This window comes from Rhea americana, unplaced genomic scaffold, assembly GCF_003343005.1.
Source record: "Rhea americana isolate MKP2758 unplaced genomic scaffold, rheAme1 scaffold_17, whole genome shotgun sequence".
Taxonomy (NCBI): Eukaryota; Metazoa; Chordata; class Aves; order Rheiformes; family Rheidae; genus Rhea; species Rhea americana.
The window spans coordinates 3,358,185-3,364,510 of record NW_028185816.1 but is presented as its reverse complement, the minus strand read 5'-3'; positions in this window follow the sequence as shown (position 1 = coordinate 3,364,510).

The window sequence follows — 6,326 nt, the reverse complement described above, 5'->3', positions numbered from 1 at the left end:
TGCGTTAACCTGTAAATTATTGAAAGAAACGTTCCCGCACTGAATAATGCAGATACTGGCTAACAAAACTCTAGGCTCGAGGCAACGCTACAAGCCCTGGCTTCTGTTCTTGTTTTGTTTTGCATTTTTTTAGGGAGAAAAATATGCTGTTGAGGTGGCTCAGGCAATTTCAAAATGAAGCAGAGAACAAAAGTTTCCCAGAACAAGAGAAAAGCTGGCCCCACTTCTGTCCTGCTGACTTGTTGGCCCCAAACCCTGAAATGGGTTTGACCCACACCAGCAACAATTTCCACCATTCCTGTCCTCCACAYACCTCACTAGCACATGCCTTGCCAGCTGCAAGGGTCTTGCAAGTGAAGCCCATTTTACTTCAACCCCTACATCTATTTCAGCACGGAAAAGCTGGTCCAATTTCATGGAAAAAAAATGGTGAGTGTGGTAGATGAGACCTATGAAAACAGAGTCGTAACATCTCTGCCAACATAAATTTTTCTTCTCTCTATCCCAGTCTGTAGCACCAGCAGTGAATAAACTGGCTATTCCTTCGGCACATGTAAAATCCAAACTGTGACCAATTCCCCTCTCTGTAAGTAAGCCCCATGAAAATGCAGCTTGGCTATATTTGACATCACAGCTACAATCCTACCACATCAATAAAAAACAAGTGTAGGTACTCCTACTTCACATGGAAAAAGAAAAGATTGGTGCTTTACAGCTCAATACACAGGGTTATAGCAAGGGCAAATCAAGAGTAGCGTTTACTCCACTCGTCTCAAGGTGCAGCAGGTGGAGGCAGATTTGACATGTGCAGAAATTGTGCGTCAGGCATCTTTTTCACCACCTAGGTCCACTCCTCCTACATAGTCCAGAGCAATCTAGAGAACCTGGTGACTATTTCCCTTCAGAGCCCCAGTGGTATAATACATATTATCCATGTTATCTGTCTCTGTTGCCTACATTGATTAGTGCTCATACTCTTTATCTCAATAATTTCAGTAGGCTGCCATATGGCTATATAAGGGAGATGTAATGATCAATCAAATAAACAAACTTAATGCCTGGCATCAAATTAGTTCATAATGGTCTTGCCAAAAGTACTATGAAATGTGTGAATTGCAGCTATTGCTAACCAAATCACAATCCTTCAAATTCTACAGTAAATATATTGTGAAAGATATAAAGGTATTCCTAATGTCATCCCAAATTCCATTAAACTACAAAGTGAGATCACAAGAACACTTCAAAATTTGGATGCTACTGGAGGCAAGTTTAACTCATTCTACTAATTCATTTCCAATGCCAAAATCCAGATTCTTCTGCAACTTGGCACAAAAGCATACCGAAGTCATAGATCAAACATCTATCATTGTTTAGTCACAAGGACACATACTATACGATAAAAATAGATGTCACAATTATGATATTTTTTATGATTACAAACACACAAAGTTCTTCCTACTTCATTAATATTTTAATTCTAGGGACAAATATTTGGCAGAAGTCAGACACTAGGAAGTTTTGTATTTGCTTTATTTTATCAGTAGGACCCGAATACTTTTTTCCTCTTTGGGGTATTTCAAGGATTTTGAGCAAAAGATAAAAAAAAGATAGTCTAGCTTTTACCTTTCTTCCACTTTCAGATGCATTTTCTTGTCCTCTCACATGCCAGTGTTAAACTGAAACAGTCAGTGGATTTCTGAGTATGAGGAGAGACAAGAGCAGAAACCAATCAATCACTTATGTATGTCTTTTTGATGATTACCTTTCTTTTTTAATAATTAAAGCATATTCCTGAGCAAAGAAGAACAGTAAGCTGTAACAGGTGATATACACAATTAATGGGAAGAGCAGAACAAATTTYCTGTGCCATTTTTTAAAATTCATTCTAATATGTTAAGTATCATACAAATACATACGATTCAATCAAATTCACAGGTTTGATTTGATCCAATTTTTTAAACTGACTTAAAAGCAAGAAACAAGCTTTAAGTATTTACAGATGAATCCTGTGAATCATTTCATTCAGGTTTATATTTTCATAGTGTTCAAGGAGTAATTTTCATCTAAAGATACTATATTCCCTTTGCTCCTTCATATTCATAAGGGATCCTATTATTGGCAGAACAAAAAGAAAATATGTATATGTCATTATCTTCAATAGTACTATTGTATTAAGAATATTACGGCATAGCAAAGGATCTGTAACATACGCTATTACAATGATTTGTTCTGTTCTGCAGTAATSTGGAGGAGAAATATGCATCACTATTGTTTATCTGTATATACAGTGCCAGAAGAAATATATGACAATTTAAAWTTTTTTTATGCACAGTGGACACGAAATTTAGAGAGCCTAACTTACATTGCTATGCTCAACATTAATTTATGCTACCCAACAATTGCTGCAATTCACACCAGCAGAGAGTCTGGCCTCGGTCCAACACTAATCTTCCTGCTGTAATCAAGAGTTCTGTGCAGAGAATAACACTGCACTACAGCTTTGTAGTTACTGAACTCRTAGACCACAAATTATTCCACTTCTAAGTCTTCACTTTTTACTCTTCTGCTCCTCCCTTCTTTCTTCAATTTTACTTCTATTAGCCTCTCAAGGTTATCTCAGCCAACTTCCCATAAGAGCAGGAACTCCCTTTAAATCAAAGGAATTGGTTTGAATGTTGCAGTAGTGTGCACTCAGAGATAATTAAGTGAAAGGACTATGGTTACTATATCATTTCAAATGTGCTGATATATGGTTCAGAATACTTATTTCCCCCCCCCCCCTTTTTTTTTTTCCTGTTCTCTGTTGATTACTGCGCTGGAGATCCTCAGGTACCAAAGTAGCAATGAACTCTTTGTCTCCACAACTAAGTTTTTTTTCCCAGTGTTTACACTGCTTTAGGGAGTTCATATTTTACTCATATTTTATTAGTCAGGCTCAGTAAGACATCTCTGTTAAAGAATCTGGCTCTAATACTACTCTTCTGAATATAACTGGCACTACATAATGAGGTACTTATTATAAATATACTATATTCTCAATTATATAAATTATAAAATTTATATAAAATATACTATATTCTCAATTAGTTCTTACACAACGTACATGAATAGCACCTTTGTTCATTACTTGTACTGCAACAGGCTAACCAAAAGAAGTTCAGACTCTGAAGAACAGCTGGCCTTTTATACTTTCTTGGGAAATTATGCAAAAGCACTGTCATTTATAATAAAAACATTATCATTACAGTAAAAACAGTAACAATATTTATATTTGGAGAATAATTTCTTGCATCAGAGTATGGACCTATTCAGAAAATAAGGTAACAATACTAGGTATGGGTTTGTTTTGGACTTGAACATTTCTCCATGCATTAGCGGAAGAAGAGGACTTATAAACAGGAAGACTCTTCAAATCAGCAACAAGAAAAAGGATGGAATGGAGAAAAAGTCTTTCAATAAGATTAGCTGCTTGAGATTAGAGAGCCCTTACTTTTATTCTTGGTTCCACCATAGATTTCCAAGACACTTGGCCACATCATTCTTTCTGTCCACTCCCCTTTCCCCATATAACAAGAATATGTTCTTTTTCTTTTTCTAGCAATTCATCTTTTTTTTAGAATGGAACAATTTTGCAGCAAGCAATGCCCCTTTTTATGGATGTGCTAAGTAGCAGCAAGCCCTGTGGATCTCCAGGTTGGATACTGTTATTGTAATTAACTCATGAAGGAAATGAATTGGATTCACAGAATTACTCACACTACTGTGCCACTGGATTAACTCCATTTTTGTATTCAAGAATCAGTGTATTATTTCTGCAAATGCACTATGCTAACAGCAAATGCCATAATTATAAACTCAGGTGCTCAATTCTGCAGACATATTTGTCCAGATCAGACAACAGTCTGAGGGCATGGCTGGCTAATGTCTCACTGAGATTTTATCAGGAATATTCTGAAGGGAAATCAGATAGTGAGCTAACAATTAATGTAATTTTGCACAATTAAGTTAATTAATTTGCAGAACAACTGGAAAGGAAAACCTTTAGGACAACTGCTCAAAAATACTCCCATTAAAATTATCATGGCATACTAGCTTTAAGTTCAAGTATCTCATACTCCAGTAATGTGTGGTAGCAAACTGTTATACGAAAAAACATGTATCTGAAGGGAAATCAGATAGTGAGCTAACAATTAATGTAATTTTGCACAATTAAGTTAATTAATTTGCAGAACAACTGGAAAGGAAAACCTTTAGGACAACTGCTCAAAAATACTCCCATTAAAATTATCATGGCATACTAGCTTTAAGTTCAAGTATCTCATACTCCAGTAATGTGTGGTAGCAAACTGTTATACGAAAAAACATGTAAAGAAAATAATTTTAAACATTCAAGTATGGCAGCATGTTGTTTCACATCAAATATAACTCATATATCTTTTAATTGTTAGGTAAAAGGGGGTATTTTTATGGACTCAAGGCTTTTAGCAGGTAGATGTTGCTCAAGTTCTTATAGCAAACATACTTTTTATAACTCTTATTTATGACATCAGCATAAATGGAAAACAGGTGCATGAAAACTGCAGGATCAATGCAACAATAGTGGGTAAGTCATTATATCTGTAATGCTACAAATCCTACTAGAAAGCTCCACTTAAAATTAAACTTGTATTAGAGAAGAAACTTAAACTTACTGGATCATAATGATTCCTGCTGAAGATTCCATCAAATAAGAATAGGAGATCCATGTTTAACAGAGAGCAGCTGTTTTGGTTCATAACTTGATGGTAAGCAAATATAGTTTCCCAATGAACCTTTGGGCCAAAATCAGCATAATGGCAGAATGCTCTGCCATCATCTTGTCACTCTGCTGATGAAGACAGAAAAACCAAGACAGACTTTTCTGTGGCACCAGATAAGACTGGTTAAGAGAGAGAAAGAAAGCTGATTCTGGCAGATCWGAGCTCATGACACGTATCAGAACTCTTTCAAATAATTCAGACATGAGGCAAAAATTTCGATTGTCCTCTTTTCTACAGCTACGTAAGAACAAATCCTGGAAGAATGATTTTTTTTTTAATCAACCTTGATAGCCTTACATATCAGAGAAAATGTTTCAATCAGGAGAATTACACTGACAAAAATGAGAATCTATTCAATTTGATTCCAAATGGCTTCAAGACCAGATTCAGAAGGGAGCTAGATGCCTAGAAGTTTTACATGCCATTTGTACAGATCCACATGGGAAAGATTATAAAACAAACTGTTCCTAAATAAATTATATACTCATAAAAGTTCATTAAACCTTTTCATTGCAGAGATACTGTTATCTGATCTCAGGGGTGTACAAACCACAAAGTTAACATAGGAAAAAAAAGAGTTCTCAGCTTGAACATACATAAAGAATTAACAGACCTTGGCAGGGTGCAAGAAAAGTTACTACTACAAAAGATTGGAAAAAAATAGATTCTCAAGATTATCAAATAAATTAACTGTTTCTGTGACTAATTTTGAACTAGCTAGCAAGGTAGAAAAAATGTTATGATAGTCTTTATTTTGCTGTGAGGTAAATGTATTGTTGTTGTGTTTTTGTTCTCCAAGTAGTATTTAGTAAGGAAAATCTTTCCACGATGGAAATGTCATTCATTTCTAGAGGACTGCCACTGAGAAGTAAATAGGTTTGGGTTAGGGACTAGATAAGAATAAAGAAATTCAAATGGTTATGATGAAGGTAAGTATAATATAAAAATCGGTTGACTACTATGGTATGTATGGAGATACTATACATACTTTGGAAACATCCTCTTTAAAGGAGACCAACATTTCATGACATTAGCTATCGCTTTCAATAATATCTCACTTGAGTGATGCTAATTAAAACAATAAACTAATACACCCTATACATCAGACCTAATCTGATGAATAAATCCATCCAGGCTGCTGTCTTTTCTTCAGAGAAAATGGGAAATAGTGTTTTGGGAAGCATATGCTGTTCTGTCAGTGTTTCTTCTCACTTTCAAGCAGTTAGGACATCCAGGAGGGAAGGAATTACAGCCAGAAGCACTCTTTCTTGGTGGATGCAGCAGGACAGGTAAAGATGTAAGATAAAACCATCATAGCTTCAGTAATACAGTCCAAGAAAGAGTTCCCAAATGGGCCACATCATACTGGCAGCCCAAACAAAAGGCCACATATTCAGATCAGATGGAGGAGCTTATGTACTCTGGGAACAGAGTAGCTCCCGTGAAAGGAGATTCTCTGAAAAATCTCTGGTTAAAATTAGCCCATTCCTACTTCATTCGTACATCAGGTCAATAAAAAAGTTGACT